This window comes from Ctenocephalides felis, unplaced genomic scaffold (genome assembly GCF_003426905.1).
Source record: "Ctenocephalides felis isolate EL2017-DRISC unplaced genomic scaffold, ASM342690v1 CF-g0.4_SCAFFOLD_02686, whole genome shotgun sequence".
Lineage (NCBI taxonomy): Eukaryota > Metazoa > Arthropoda > Insecta > Siphonaptera > Pulicidae > Ctenocephalides > Ctenocephalides felis.
Window position 1 is genome coordinate 76,127 of NW_020538840.1, and position 17,946 is coordinate 94,072.

Sequence of the window (17,946 nt, forward strand, 5' to 3'; positions counted from 1 at the left end):
ATGTGGTATTGTTTAAAATTATTATTCACAGACTGTTTTCTTATTTTGCGATCAAAATGAAAAACTCCCGTAATAATGTACTATCCCGGAATAGTGTACGTTTACCTACCAACTAAATAGAAAACAAACATGAAGTCATTGTTGTTAAAAATGACGTATCTTTAACATAGTTTTGAAAAGAAAAGCAGAAGGAAAACCGCTTGGCGCTTGTATTAAACGCTATTATATTTATAAACATTTTGTCGATTACAGTTTTCTCAATCGTTTTAAAAGGAATTAAAAGGAAAAAAAACTGTCAAACGTCTTGTGTCCTAATAAGAGTTTGGCTTTAAATATAAATTAAAACGTTTTCGGTTATTATTCATTGATGAAAATTAAATTGATGGAATAAAGAATCGCTGGATGTATGAATTTAACTATTTATTTATTACGATGTTTATACTTACGGAATCTTCATGAAGAAGAGAACGCAATTCTCTTATACAAGTTGCACCTAGAACATACATATTGAAGGTGGCGCATACATGCTACTAACCTATCAACATAACGCTTGTTGTTCATAACAACGAATTTGAATATAACAATTCACAACCAAATACTATTAATATAACATAAGTAATATAATTAAAAGTCAACTACACTTTAAGTAATATAATTGAAAGTCAACTCGACGCGACTCTTTGTAAGCAAAGTTTTCAATCGCCTTCTGTCTACTGAAATAATCAGCAATTTCATTTTCTATTGCAATTATGGATATTCTAAAATTATTTTTAATCTTGAAAAACTTCTTTCTTCATATGCAACAGATTCTGGAACTGTCAGTAAATGTTTTATACTTGTGACGGTATTTGGGAAAAACGTTTCCAAGTTGTATTTATGTAAAAATTTAATTTATTCTTGAGGCTGTTTTCTTTTTTTTATGATCATTTTTGAAGAAACTAATTCATCAAATAATTCGATGCTACTGACATCGCAGGATTCTCCATCTTCAATTTTGTATTGTACTGCATCATTTTGCTAATGAAATCTACCTTTTTATATATTAATTATAATATTTTTTCCAATGAATGTTATTTGCTTTATAATACTCTTCTGTATCTTTTAAAAGCATTTTCACTACTTTGCAATTTGCTGCATATTGGTCGCAAACTGTGGCAATAACATTCAGTCCGATACTAAATAACTTTCTTGCAAATTTTAAATCAAAACTATTTACCCCGCCTTCGAAAAAGTAAAAAGCAAATAGTTGCTTCCAACGATCCTTTTTTTCTTTCATCATGAAAACAAGTGCATGATCCGCAAATAAACATTTTCTGCCATATGCTAGCTCTACAAAAACAACAATGTGATACATTTTCCAATTATATGATAATTCTGAAGATACATTAAAACACAGTATTTGTTACTTTCATACTTTTTAAGAGAAATAGCTGAACCTAATGTATTAAAAAGACACTCATTAATACTGAAAGCAACTTTTTCAATGTTTGAGAAGATGGCAAAATAATATTGTTTCCAAAAATAGTAAACCTATAGTGGAGACTTTTGATACAAACTTAAAGCAAGAATTTTATCCTCATCTGTGAATTTTCTTTCTTTGGGCTTCTTAATACGCTCTCTTAATTGTGACAATATAAAATTTATAGCTCTTATATTTAATGTTTCCGGAATATTTGAAAACTTTTTAGAACATTTTATACTCTGTTGCAATTTATCCCTTAAATTATTGCATTAGAGTTCTGATTGCTGTATATAACATGTTGTAATATCATATTTGATTAACTAATTATTATTGCTGCAAGTATTATAAAAAAATACCTTTGCGGGAAACTGGTGACACAATAGGTAACTTAGGCGTACTACAAAATCTATTTCCAAGTTTTTAGGTCTCCATCTCAAAAGAACATAAGATGTACCTATCAGTAATATTTTGCATATGGTTACAAAATTTTTACAATTCTAATTACTTGGCCTTCTCACTGATGGGGTTGCTGAGTAATTCTCCTTCTCTTGTATTAGATTGTATCTCGAACCATCTATGATGATTACTTATCGAGTCTCATCATCAAGTTCTCCTAGTTAGACAGGAGAACTAATTCTTAATTCCTGTACAGTATATATGGACGTATCCAATTCACCCACTTCTATGAAGCTTGAACCAGCTTAAACAGGAATAATTTTATTATATAAATTATTTAAAAACAACAGACACTTCGTTTAAAGACACAACTACCTTATTTTAAAAAAAGATTAAACAATATTTAATCGCCCGGGTAGGATCCTTTGACAATCTGTATGATCCTGCTTTTTGATGACTTTACCGGATTGACACACCATGTTCTGAAATAATATATGTTTTTTAAATCTATCCATCAATTACATATATAAATTTTATTATTCCTACGAAATCTTTATCCATTGAGCAATTTTCAGATAGGTAAGGATCTCCAGCGAACCCTACAAATATCAAGCAAAATATGAATTGAGCTAAATATAATCAGCTTATTATAAAACATTCCTACACTATGCATATTGTATGTACAAACCAGGCATAGTCCAGGTAGGAATAGCATTAATTTCAAGACGCCTATTCGAACTGCTCGAAAAGTTTTCTACTTTACAGATATCTGATAAATGTACGTTGCAAATATATTGCGAGTTGCCACAACACAAAGGAGTTAAATCATCCATTAGTGCATTATTAGCCCTTTGAACCCAAACTGCAAACATCTAACAAGGTAACTATCAGGTTTACTCTTCTGGGATTTTGATGAAACTTCGCATAGTTGTAGAGTTGATGGTCAAACCGAACACCTGACATTTGTTAGAGTCCTATGAGAAGCGGTTTAATTATAAAAATTAAATAAAAATTGATTAAAGCTGCATTCTTGCAATTGGTAACGTGTGTGGCACTTGTACATCGTCGCAAGTTGTGATGTGTCGTTGATATCCCATCCAACAATAATGAATAATAAACAAATTGTTTTGCAAGGAAATTTTGGTTGAAACATTATCAACTCTTTGTATGTATTTGCTTGTAATTTGAAGCTTTTCCGGATCAATTTCTTCTGCTACAGCAATTAAACACTCTTTCGTGTAATCTCCATCTGAAAATGGTTTAAATTTTTTGCAATGATTTGAGAGATTTTAAAACTTGCGCTGACAACGTCATTTGATTTTTGCCTGTGTTTCTGAAACATATTTTGTTGAGACATCAAGTTAACCTTCAGCAGGAATAATTTGGTCTTCCGTTCATCACCAGAAAGTACAGAAAGTTCCGTATGTTTTTCATAATGTACTCGTAGGTTATAAGTTTTAGAAAGAATAGTTTCACAACAAAATTAAGCACACAGCATTATTTTTTATTTGTATGAAAAAGTAGTCATTTTCCCAATTACTATTAAATTTCCTGTTATCATCTTTTAATTTTTTATTGTTATCTGAGCTAAATATAATCAGCTTATTATAAAACATTCCTACACTATGCATATTGTATGTACAAACCAGGCATAGTCCAGGTAGGAATAGCATTAATTTCAAGACGCCTATTCGAACTGCTCGAAAAGTTTTCTACTTTACAGATATCTGATAAATGTACGTTGCAAATATATTGCGAGTTGCCACAACACAAAGGAGTTAAATCATCCATTAGTGCATTATTAGCCCTTTGAACCCAAACTGCAAACATCTAACAAGGTAACTATCAGGTTTACTCTTCTGGGATTTTGATGAAACTTCTTCGCATAGTTGTAGAGTTGATGGTCAAACCGAACACCTGACATTTGTTAGAGTCCTATGAGAAGCGGTTTAATTATAAAAATTAAATAAAAATTGATTAAAGCTGCGAAAAACGCGCTAAGCTCTATATCTCTACGCGCGATGCGCTCCGTATCTATCTGTCGAGATAGCCGAGTGGTTTGCGGCGGTTACTTTCAACTTTTTGTTCGAGGCCTAGGCTCACAGTCGCCAGTTCGAATCCCGCTAGAATAATTTTTTTTATTTATTTTTACATCTATTTGGTTAAAGATTATAATAATAATTATTAATTTGTTACATGTACTACACAAATATGTGATATTTATAAATAGTAGATATTTATGAAAGCATTCTGAAAATGAATGTATTTGCATAGCATATTGATAAAATAAAATAAAACATTTTTTTTTATAAATGATATGTATTTAAACTAAATAATATCAAACATAAATAAATAATAATATAAAATAAAAAATTCAAGGCTTACAACTTGCTGGATGATATTTATCATAAAAGCATGAAAAACATAAAAATATATTGCAGTGAGCACACTTTAAAAATGCTGCTGTGTTACATAGGCATTTGGCACTACTTATAGATCCTAAAAAGCATATCTGATTTACGTTGAAAAATACTTCTCTAGTGTTTCCTAATTGACTCGCAAACCATGCATATCTGATCATTTTTTAAATACATCAGCAGATAATTGGTGATGTATTAAAGAATGTATTTTCACTGCGTCTTCTCTTCTATTTAATTCCCTTTCAATTTGCGTGACTTGATAACAATTTTGGATTTTACGCATGAACCCGTTCGCTTGTCTAAAAAAGTACACGTCACACGGTTGGCAATAAGATGTGCAATGAGGAGGAATAATCTCTACTGTGCTGGTTCTTTCTCCATCCTCGTTCGTAAAATTATTATTGAATAAAGCTGGATCCGTCTGACCCCATGAGTCAATTATCAGCAAAAACTTGCTATTTTCCACATAGGGCCGTAAAACATTGTTTTTATATGACACAAAATGTCCTTTTGTTAATGTTCCACTTTTAGAAGCAGTCAGAAAAACATTTCCAAATTCTGACATGTATTTGTCCATTTCTGACGGTACTCTTGGCCAAAATCGCCCGCTGGCTCACGCAAACATAAAAACACTTTAGGAACCAGTCTTCCTGATGCTATCACAGAATACTATGCAGTATATGTGTGAGTTACTTTACTAAAATCTCCCAAATATATTTCCGTTGCTTTTCTCCTTTGTACAATAATGTTCTTTTCACATCCATTCTATATTCACATCCAGTTTGGTCCGTATTTATAATAAAGTCTTCATTAAAATTTGGCATAATATTTGATATATACCTTTGACATTTATTTGATTCGTCCAAAATCACATCAATCTCCAAGGCTTTTTAGGACTTAATATATTTTGTTGTACGCCGTTGGCAAATCTTATGATTCACTTTGAATTTATCGTCCCACGCTAGAGAAGCTTTAAATCGGAAAATATCCAATATGAAAACATCCAATAAATATCAATTGTTTAAAATTTTTCGGTTGCAGTACCGCCATTGATAATGTATCGTTTCCAGTTTGATAAATCTCAGAGCAAACGAACCAAATCTTCAACTTTTAAGTCGTTGGTTAAGTACTTTCAGAACTTTCATTTATTGTTTCTGCGAAAGATGAACTTAAGTTTGCTGAAGACGATGTTTCTTCAGAATCGTCGCTTTGATTTTCAACATCCATATATAATTCATGAACTATTTCAAAAGAATGTTTTTCTAGAGTTTTAACAATAATGTCACACAAAAAGTTCCCTAATATCACAGCCCTTTCTGATTTTTTCGCACTTGGAACTCCAACAATATTTTTAATTTAAATAATGATTCCTTACACAAATTAAATGCATCTATTATAACTTGTTTTTCACAAGAAAATGGATATTCTTCATCACTGGATGTTTTAATTATATTAGCCCTTTTAATTTTCAAATATATCACAACCGAACGCTAAAGAGAACAAAATCATACTACATTATTTTTCAGTTTATTATAAAGTAATTCGATATATAACTGTAATAAGATGTTAGAAAGCTTTATTCTGAAGGTATAAAATATGTAATTAAATAAAGGCTCTAAATTTCTACTTACCTGTAGGTGTGTTTATACCTATTTCAAACACCCCAGCGTTGGGGCATTGACAGGTACTGATACTAGTTCTACGATACATATCATTTATAAAAAAAATGTTTTATTTTATTTTATCAATAGCAATGCAAATATATTTATTTTCAGAATTCTTTCATAAATATCTACTGTTTATAAATTTCACATATTTGTGTAGTACATGTAACAAATTAATAATTATTATTATAATATTAACCAAATAGATGTAAAAATCAAACAGTTGAGAGTAGATATAGAGTTTAGCGCGTTTTTCGCAGCTTTATCAATTTTTATTTAATTTTTATAATTAAACCGCTTCTCATAGGACTCTAATATTTATAGGTGTTCGGTTTGACCATCAACTCTATAACTATGCGAAGTTTCATCAAAATCGCAGAAGAGTAAACCTGATGGTTACCTTGTAAGATATTTTCATCATATTTTCATTATATAAATATAATATATAATCATACATACCTGATCATTACTCGCAGAAAAGACGTGCAATTTAATATTCACTTTGGAATTTGAACAATTTGGCAATTTTGCTCACAAAAACAAAATTTCAAATTAGAACAAAACGCGTTTACAAAGTTAGGTTAATTGTACCCACGATCAAATACCACACGGGTTTCCCCATCGGCACAAGCGATTAATAGCTCGCGCGATTCGTATTTGAAATTGAGCACACAGAAGCCATCTATAATTAGAGTTTTGCAGTACTCCAAGCAAAAACAGTGCAAAGCGCATTTGTTCAGAGATATTATATGTTATATTACTCCATGTTGATATCTATTTTCCAGGTAATTTGGCATGTGGGTTTTTAAAGTGATTGATTCTTGTACTCGCTTTAGGTGATCTGCCATCATGTCATCGAATTTTCCTATCATTGCAATGGTCTTTAGAAAATTACCATTATATTTTCATACCATTTGTTCGAAGATTCTCTAAAAGCTAAACATTGTCCAGCTGAAAGTTGCACCACAAATATCATGCGCGTGGCAATTTGACTCCGTCATTTTTTCACAGCACTTAAAAGCGTTGCATGTCCATTTTTAAAGAGATGGGCCATCTTCAAATTTGTATTGTAGATCGAAACAATTTTGTTTTATTACGTTAGGTTTCATATTATTAAGTTTATAAAGAAATTTGAAAGAATTTTCAAAGTTTGATAAAGTTTCAAAACGGGCAGTCAATGTTGAAGCAGCAGTATCAAGTATGATATAGCAAAAATTAATTCTAAAATTTTTATTTGGAGTCAATTGAATGTCTTCATCGCCTGCATGCGAAATTGTTTTCGGTGGCGTCGGAAATGTGCCCAATTGTTTGACTGTAGCCGTAATGGAGTATCACCTGTAAATGGTCTTCCGCGGACCTAATAAATGGCAACTTGATTGTGCTCAATATTTAATAATTTCTTTAATATATTGAAATGAATTTGTGGGGTGTTGGTAGTAGTATGGTTCGGGTATGGGTTGGAGGACCTTTTGTTGTAAGATCCACAGTCCTGGATATTGGTTACTGTAGTAGCTTCTTATGCGATGTGGTAATAATGTCCGTCCAACCTTTCCTGATGCCTTGGGTCGAGCAGTAGGAATAGTATTTGATCGACTGGTTTGATGCGAGTTCTCTTCAGATTAATGGGTCCTTTCAATAAGGTATTCGCTGGAAGAGACAAACTTCTGGTTCCAATAAAAATCCACTTATAATGTTTTACACTGTATTTATTGCTTTACTTCACAGACATAATCTCCACTTAGATTATTTAAGACTACTCTAATCTACTATACAAATTTTGCTTCTATATATTGCGTTTCGTACGTGATGATTCTTAGGCATGGCGCACTTCCGCATTCATACGGAGATCTTGGACTTTGATTTACATTGACCAATGAATTCATATTTTTATTAAAAGCACGTATGATTACAGAACACGCCACCCCTAAAGAATATTGTTAGTCCTCTAACAATTTAAAAGAAAAAGAAATTACAATTTATTGGGGTTCCTCCCCTCTGAAACAATTTATCGTCCTCGATAAATGAAAAATAATGACAGTAATACTGACATGATGTTTAATTTAATTCTGCTACTTTTACTTCATGATAGTTATTTTAAACTATCTTACATTTTTTCTTTCTATAATTTGAAATTATTTTTAATGTATAACTTCTACTAAATTATAAAAATTTAAAATATCTAATCTCTAAGTTTTTAATTTCTAAAAATTATAATTCTAATTCTAATAAAGATAATTCTGAAGCAAGAACATTAATTAACTATCATATAATTATTTTCTGTTTAAGAATGATTTTTACAATTTATAATACAAAATAAAATAATATTAATATTGTACAATGACTTTCAAAATAAATTTATAATGATTTTTATCAGATTTATAACATTAATACAAAAAATAATATTTCAAAATAAAATTATAATGAGTTTTGTCAATTTGATACAGAATAATATTGATATTCTACAAAGATTTTCAATTAAAATAAAATTATAATAATTTTTATCAAATTTATGACATTGATACAAAATAATATTGTACAAAGATTTTCAATTAATATAAAATTATAATGTTTTTATCAAATTTATACAAAATAATGTTTCAAATAATAATAAAGTTATAATGATTTTTTTTTTCGAATTTATATCATTAATTCAATGTTTTTATATTTTGTAAAATAGATTTTCAAAAATAAAAATAAATTTATAATTTTCTTATTCTGCCATAATATTTCGCTGCATAATGATCTCTATGGTTCATTAACATTGCTATCTGACATAATAAATTTTAAGTTTACAATTTCAATAATTTGTTTTTCATGATACAGCGGAATACCATAACAACAAGTAATTATGTTTTCATACATATCATATTCATTTGACACTATTTGTAATGTTGAAATTGCATTCAAGCGGCCAGGTTTCGCAACTCGTGGGTCTCGGTGTTTTGGCTTTCGGAACGTATGTAGGACTTATACGCGAGTATTATTATTAAAATACTTAAACAGGCAATAATTCCACCAATCAGATACGCATTCACTGATTGTATAGGTTTTTGCGTAATTATCTGACCCATTTCTACTTGCATTTTATTTATGCTTTTTGAATATTGTTTTAAAAGATTGTCATCAATTATACTTTTGGAAAATGTGTGGTGTTTCGGAATTGTGTCGAGCATGACGTTTTCACTTTCCAGGTCAATTCCGTTTATTTGAATAGAACTCATGAAAGCTGTTGAAACATTGTTTTGTATTCTTGATCTACTTTTTATTATAAAATTATTTCCAACAATTTTACAACCATCAGCAATGTTTATTAATCCCGTTCCAGAAATCTGCACGATATCTCTCGCATTTCTGCAAGAGATTCTTAGTTCTTCCTGGTCGGAACAAACAAACCCCCAAGTGCCTTCGGTGTACAAATCAAAAAACAATGTGTGATTAATTTTTAATAATTTGGTTTCACATGAGTCTGGAATTTTCTCCTTTGATGTAAACAACATGCTCTCACAATCCTGTCCTTGTCTTAAATAAGAAATTGGTTTAGTTATTTCCCATATAAATCTATCATTATGTATTGTTATAAATTTATTAATGTCTTCATTATTTAGTAAAACGTAGTGTATCATATCTTTATCCACCATAATGAATGAATATTTATGGGATATAAACAAGTAATTATTCGAACCGACATGCTTTGGAATAGTTGTAATCTTGTAAATTTCAAAATCATTCTCTGATATTAATGGAATGTTTAATTTAAAATTTAATTTATTATTATAAATGTAAATATTAACTTTGGCAATATTATAAATAAGTAAAACATCACGTTCTATTAAATCGTATGGAAACTTCAAATTATTATCTAAATTCGGAATAATGTTGGATATTATCGTTCTTAATTTTTTTATTGGCATTATGTATGGGTGCAGTTTGCCATGAAGAGCCATTATTACCACTTCTGCCAGTTTGTTTTGGTATAAAATGAAATTTTCAATGTGATAATTATATAATAAAAACATCTTTTCAATTTGCACCAGAGTATTCGCAAGATGCAGGCCATTCTGTGCTTTATTAATTATTAACTCAATACTATCAAAGTTAGATTCGATTTCGTCAGATAACTTGTTTATTTGATTAGTTAAATTTGTTAAAACCTTAAATTCAGACTGATAGATACCAATTTGTTGTTTATTTAAATTTAATAAATGATTTTGATTATTTTTTAAAAGTCTAATATGTTCATCAAAGTATTCCGCGTCAGACTCAGTTAGAGTTCCAAACAGTTGTTTGGAAATGGATCCGATTATGTTTAAAAGTGCACGTTTTTCTCTAACTGAACCTGTATCTTGGATGAGATCTAAAATGATGTCATTTTGACTTATAACAGTCTTTAAAATATTTCTTGACGACTCTAAGAATGGCTTGCATATTTGCTGGTACTCTGATGTATTACATCTAGTTTGAACTATATCAAAAGTAGTAATAATTCTCTTCAAATTCAACTTGTATTCTATAAGGTCATGTGAGATAATGATATCGAAATAGTCACTACATAGTTCCACTATGCCAATTTTCTCATAATAAATCCCCGGGCTTTCTATTCTGGTGATGTTAAAGTTTGGGGAACCCATTGCAACTGGAACCATCAGGGTAGACAAAATCAGTAATAAGCAGTTCACAATCATCCTGTTGGGAAGAATTAAAAGTCAGGTCCTGCTTTTTCCAATAGTTTCAGATCTCTGGGCTTCGGGAAAGTTGTAATTCCGTTAATGAACAGAATTACTCGTGGGAGAATACATGTTTGTGATTTATGGTTGTGATTTATGTTTTGTAAATTGATTTTTATTTATTAATTAATTATTGTGCTTGTAATTAATGATTATATTTTTAAATATTGATTGATGTATTCTTTTAATTGCAATTTATTCGTAAATATTTTTATTTATTATTTCTAACTGAATGTTAATTAATTGAACAAGCCATATGCAATATCGAACGTATATACATGTAATATTCTGTAAATTTGTAGGTGCAAAATTTACTAGTTTTAAATGAAAGTTAGACTTCTATAAAATCAAAACAAATAGTTATTTGATATGTTGAAAAATGATAAGTAAACCAAGTTCAATCGTTATAAAACCAAATTCATATAATATTTCTTTAGTCAAATTTCAAACAGAAATATGATAAAGAATAAAGCAAAATAAAACAATTACTTCAAGAATTTCTATTTTTAGTATTTGATAAAAATAAAAAATTAAAAAAAAATCAAATGTAATTATTTAATAAAATATTTAACAATTTAGCGTTAAAATTTTATTTTTCAATTACTATAAGAAATTAGCTGTATTGAAATGCGTTTTATTCATAATGCAATAATAAAACTATAATTAAATATTTTACATTTACGAAATTTGAAAGTAGAAAAATAAATAACTTAAGTTTACTTATAAAATTAATGAAGTCTTGTGTGGTTGAATAATAGTTAGAAAATATGATTATAAATGATTAAAATTAATAATATTCGTTAAAGAAAAATAAAGTTAGAAAATATTATACGTTCGATATATTGCAATGTATATTTTTAAATGGAAATAAATTGGATTACATCAATCATTAAATTTTTTCAAGTTATTATTATGAATAATTATGGTTTTCCCTTTTACATTTAGTTTTGAATTTACCCCTTCTTGTTCTATAACCTCATAAGGACCTTTGTAAATGGGCATTAATTTTTTGCATTTGCCTTTATACGGTGTGTTGTCTTTCATTAGAACTAAGTCTCCAACTCTGAAATTTGATTCTTTAATGTATGAATCATAACGCTCTTTAGATTTTTCTTTAGTTTTAATAAGATTATCGCGCGCTATCGCGGTTACCTGCTGCAATTTAGTTTTTATTTCATTAGCAAAATTGTCGTATGTGTTCTGGATCTTGGGTTCTCTATTTACGAACGTTGGCAAATCAATTTTTCTCCCGTATACTAATTCGAAAGGCGAAAATTTTGTAGAACAATGTGGAGTGGTATTATGAACGAAAACGGCGTAATTAATCCATGTGTCCCACGTTTTTTCATCTTTCCCTATGTACGACCGGACATAGTTTAAGAACATGTGGTGACATTTCTCCAGAGACGCATTTGATTCCGGATGATATACTGATATGTCAACCTTTTCTATCTTTAAAAGTTTACAAAGTTTCTCTAAATACGGAGCTCATGAAATTGGTTCCTCGATCTGTTAAGACAGCTTCAGGTATGCCAAATCTCAAGATTATCTCGTTCACAAACGCTGCAGCTATAGTTTTAGCCTCCTGATTGGGTATAGGAATGGCTCCTGCAAACTTTGTCAGATCATCAATGAATGTGAGCATATATTTGTTATTATTGTTTGAAACGGGGTATGGGCCACAAATGTCTAGGCTTATTTTCTCAAAAGCATATGCAGCAGTTGTAGTTATGAGCATCGGTTCTCGTGTATTTTTCGATGCTTTACTTGTTTGACATTTCTCACATCTATTTATGTATTTTTCTATGTCGTTCTTCATATTGGGCCATAGATAGAATTCTCTGATTTTATTGTAGGTTTTAGCTATGCCCATGTGGCCTCCTGCTGCTGGATTGTCATGAAATTTTTCCAAAATCTTATTAATTTCTTCATTATTCAAATTGGTTTTTATAACATCATTATAGAATTTTATTTTAATGTTAGTATCCTTGAACATAAATCTTAGTATTATCAGTATTTCTTCAGCATTTAAATGTTTGTATTCGCCTTGTTTAATAGGATTAGCAACATGCAATTCTCCTATTCCCTTGGATTCAGCTAGACCTTTTAAAGAGTCTATGCATTGGAATAAATCTTTCAATTTGGCCGTTTCATTTTCATTGTGTGTTATTAAATAAATGTATTTGTATCCATTTTCTATAGTTTGTATTGTTGAGTGATATTCAGCGTTTTTCGTGAAATCCGATTTACGTTTTGGGGTAAATACAACCTTGGGTATTGATTTGATTCCGCTGTTTATATTGTCTCCGGTTTCCGTGACATTCTTGTTAATAATCCTGCTGTTGTTTTTCAATTGAATGAATTTATCATATCCATTTCTTAATAGAAATACAAGTTTTTCTTCGATATTTCCATTGTTGCCATTACTGTTGTCGTCGTGTACTCCATATCGTGATAAGCAATCCGCCACAAGATTAGATTTTCCCGGCTTGAACTTTATATCGAATTCGTACTCGTCCATGGCTAATTTCCACCTGATATGCCTTGCTGTGGGTTCCTTACAATTATATAGATAGGTCAGTGGTTGATGGTCCGTGTATATAAGAAATTTGTGACCATATAGGTACGGTCGGAACTGCCGTACTCCCCAGATTATAGCTAGTAACTCCTTGTCGATAATGGCGTAATTTTTTTCATGTTTATTAAGCTGCCTCGACGCAAACGCCACTGGAGCCTCTCCTGCTGCTCCTTCCTGTGCCAAAACTGCTCCTATCGCCTCCCCACTAGCGTCTGTTGTTAGTATGAATGTTTTGTCGAAATCAGGATACTGCAATACCGGTGCGTTGGATATGGCATTTTTTAATTCCTGGAAAGCTATTTCTTCTTTTGGTCCCCAATTCCACGCTTTATCTTTCCTCAACAATACATTTAACGGATTTGCTATCTTCGCAAAATTTCTTATAAACTTGCGATAGTACCCGACTAGGCCTAGGAACATTTTGATTTCTTTCGGGTTTTTCGGTGCTGGAAAACTTTGTACTGCTTCCACTTTGCTTGGATCGGGGGTAACACCCTTTTCAGAAATTATGTGGCCTAAATACGTCAATTCTCGTCTCAAAAATTCACATTTGATAGGCTGAAGCTTTAAGTTGTGGTTGCGAAGCTGCTCGAAAACAGCGCGCAACCGGGTGTTGTGTTCATGGAGAGTCTTACCGTAAACGATAATGTCGTCCATGTACACTAGACCCTTAAAACCCTCAACTCCAGCCAAAACCAAATTCGTTAATCTTTGTAGAGTACTCGGGGCGTTTTTAAGCCCAAACGGCATTCTCTTATATTGAAATTTCTTGCCACAAGCTGAAAAAGCAGTTTTTGCTCGATCTTTCTCATCCAGCTCAACCTGGTGGAACCCGCTGGCCAAATCCAGTGTAGAAAAGAAGCTCGATTGTCCCAGTTGATCTAAGATCTCGGTTATATTCGGCAACGGATATGTATCGCTGATTGTGCTTTCGTTTAATTTTCTAAAATCTACACAAACGCGCCATCTCCGGTTACCGTCTATATCTTGTTTCTTAGGAACAACCAAAAGGGGAAAGTTCCAAGGACTGTCGGATGTTTCTATAATGTCGTTCTCTAGCATGTCGTCCACCTGTTTTTGAATTTCCGCCTGCTGAGCATGGGGGAGCCTGTACTGTTTTAAATAAATCGGCTTTTCTGAAGTAGTGGTGATAGAATGTCTAATTGAAGTAGAAAATGTTAATTTATCACCACTTAAATAAAACAAATCGAAAAAGTCTTCGCAAATACTTAAAATCGAATCTTTTTCTTCGGAATTCATATGATCGGTGCGGATACTATCTTTAACTGCTTTAATACGATCATAATTACAATTTACTGCATCATTATTTAGCTTAAGTATTTGATAATCTTCAAGTTTATGTAAATTCGGAAATATAAAATTCTGATCAATATTTACTTCATGATCATTAGTATTCAAGATTTTTACAAAAATTTTATTATCAAGGGATTTCAAAATAGAATTAGCAATATAAACACCCTCCAAGATCTCAGCAGACTCGCAGAATAGATCGCCTACTTGATCTGTTGTGAATGGAAGTACCATTTCAGTTCTAGGGGGAATTGCATGTGCTATATTAAAGTCATCTATTGATTTATTATAAGAGATTCCAGCTGAATTATTGGTCGTGGATAAATTATCCCTACGACAATCGTTTTGGGTTTCTACTACCCTATTTTCTTTTATATGATTTACAGAAGCCCCTAGATCCACTATATCGCTAGGTTTGCGGCAATCTGAATCTTTTGAACTATTAGCAGGCGTTTTTGCCTGAGATGTGGCATTTATTGCCAATTTAATATTCTCCAGACCTTTTGTCTTTGGAGAGGCTTTTAAAGCCATGTTACAATTTTTATCATCAAGAATCACAAAAGCGTCTCTACTCCTATTAGGATTTTCTGAAACGTCACCTATTCTTTCAAAACTATCTTTTGTGCCTTGTGTGCTAGTATTATTAGCTGGCTCTGACGACTTAATTGTTCCCTTATCTAAATCTGTAAAAAACTTTTCCGATTTACATTTTTGTTTATTAGTACATCGACTTCTTCGTTTGTTTACTATGCGCTCAACCGCGCACGTTGTCGACGGCGATACTGTGTCGTCGCCGACAAGTTGCGTAGTTTTCTCAGAGTCAGCAGAATGATGCGCCATATCGGTGTTTGTTGTATCGCCCACTGGAACACTAATCAGTCTGTCGTTGACAATCAACGCGAACGTATTAGTGCAAAAATCCAGTCGGGCTTTGTACTTCAAAAGGAAATCCAATCCCATTATTCCGTCCGCGTAAATATCAACGTTATCGGGAATGACGGTGAATTTGTGTTCCAAGTTAACATTACCGAGTTGGAAACTCAATAATGTCGAACCTAGTGTGTGCACGTGTTCACCTGCAATGCCCTTTAAGCGTGATACTTCTGCAGTTTTAGTACAATGGGGTAAGAGATTATTATTTTTCAATATAGACACATCACTTGCTGAATCTATGATGAGTCGGCATTGTCTGTTTCCTATTTTAATATTGACCAAGTTGCTTTGAATAGTCCTTTTGTGCGATACGTTATATACCCTATTTGCGCAGGTGTATTCTTGGTCGTCTATACCCCTGGCGTATATTAGTTTTTTGGCTTCGAACCGCTCGGCACATGGTTTGCTGATGAAGCGCCCGAAGTGGAAGGTCGGTTCGCTGGGTTGCTAGAATGGTGCTCACTCTGCCTATTGTTTGGAGGTTCCCGGGCTGGACGATCCACCTCAAATATGGTTCTGCGCCTACAGTTGGATAGATTGTGTCCTGGAATTCTGCACCTTTTGCAGAACAAATTTGTAGTTCTTCTTGGACCATTGAATACAGGTAAGCCCGTTTTTATCTTCTTTTCTTGTCGTCTCGTCCGCTCCAGATTCCTCTCTTCTTGGATAGCCATCGATATTGCCTCCTGCAAGTCATTGTGCCTAGCGGCTCTAACCGGCAACCTAATTTCCGGTATAAGCCCGTTTATGAAAACTGTCAAAGCCAGTTCATTATGCGCTGTTTCTAGTACGGTCGCCTTGGCACTATCTAGCATTATGCCCTGGTCATACATTAGCCCAAGAAGTCTCTCTATTTTACCGGAAAAGGTCCTAACATTCTCCCCGGGATGCTGCTTTAGATTTGTCAACTCCAGTTGCAGCTCTGCCATAGATCGTTTTTCGCCGAATCTATTTAGGAGAAGACTTTTGAGTTCTTCCCAGCCCACATCACCAGATCGCCTTATGTATTGAAAGGCAGCCCCTTCTAACTTATTAAGAGTTAACCTATGAAGATCCAAACGAGTGGCTGCGTTAAGGCCCTGTCTGCAATTTTCGACAGTATATATAAACCTATTTAGTTCCGACGGTTTACCGTCGAACTTTGGAATTTGTAAATAAGCTAAATTGATTGCTTCAGAATTAACCTTAGTATCATTATCAGTTAATGTGAAATTATCTATCCTTTCGGCAAACGTTGATGTTCTCCTGGGTGAGCTGGTTGCCATATTTTCGGGGGTAAAAAGTTCTTGTCCGATGTAAAAGATGTAGTAAAAGATCACTTACTTGGGGAGAGTAGTCTCGTCTGCGTAGTTTATCTCGGTAATGCTGCCACCTTTGGTGCCTTTAGTTCCTCGTGCTAGTCCTGGTCTTGCTGCTTGCTGGATACTCCGTTTTAGTTTAATTACTCTGCAGCCTCTGGTTGCGAAGAAAACCGGATCCAGATTTCACCAAGCACAATTCACAAAACTAACACTTCACTACAAGGAAATCCACCGCTTGACACCATGAAATGAGATGAGGGGTGTTGGTAGTAGTATGGTTCGGGTATGGGCTGGAGGACCTTTTGTTGTAAGATCCACAGTCCTGGATATTGGTTACTGTAGTAGCTTCTTATGCGATGTGGTAATAATGTCCGTCCAACCTTTCCTGATGCCTTGGGTCGAGCAGTAGGAATAGTATTTGATCGACTGGTTTGATGCGAGTTCTCTTCAGATTAATGGGTCCTTTCAATAAGGTATTCGCTGGAAGAGACAAACTTCTGGTTCCAATAAAAATCCACTTATAATGTTTTACACTGTATTTATTGCTTTACTTCACAGACATAATCTCCACTTAGATTATTTAAGACTACTCTAATCTACTATACAAATTTTGCTTCTATATATTGCGTTTCGTACGTGATGATTCTTAGGCATGGCGCACTTCCGCATTCATACGGAGATCTTGGACTTTGATTTACATTGACCAATGAATTCATATTTTTATTAAAAGCACGTATGATTACAGAACAATATATTTGTTCAAATTAAAAATGTGTAACTGGATATTTGCAACTTTGTAAGAAGTAATTCGAGCTTTCATAATACGCAATGAAATGAATATAAATTACGCAATATAAACAATGTTCTTATGTAATGTATGCACACTACATTCTTGCAATTGGTAACGTGTGTGGCACTTGTACATCGTCGCAAGTTGTGATGTGTCGTTGATATCCCATCCAACAATAATGAATAATAAACAAATTGTTTTGCAAGGAAATTTTGGTTGAAACATTATCAACTCTTTGTATGTATTTGCTTGTAATTTGAAGCTTTTCCGGATCAATTTCTTCTGCTACAGCAATTAAACACTCTTTCGTCTAATCTCCATCTGAAAATGGTTTAAATTTTTTGCAATGATTTGAGAGATTTTAAAA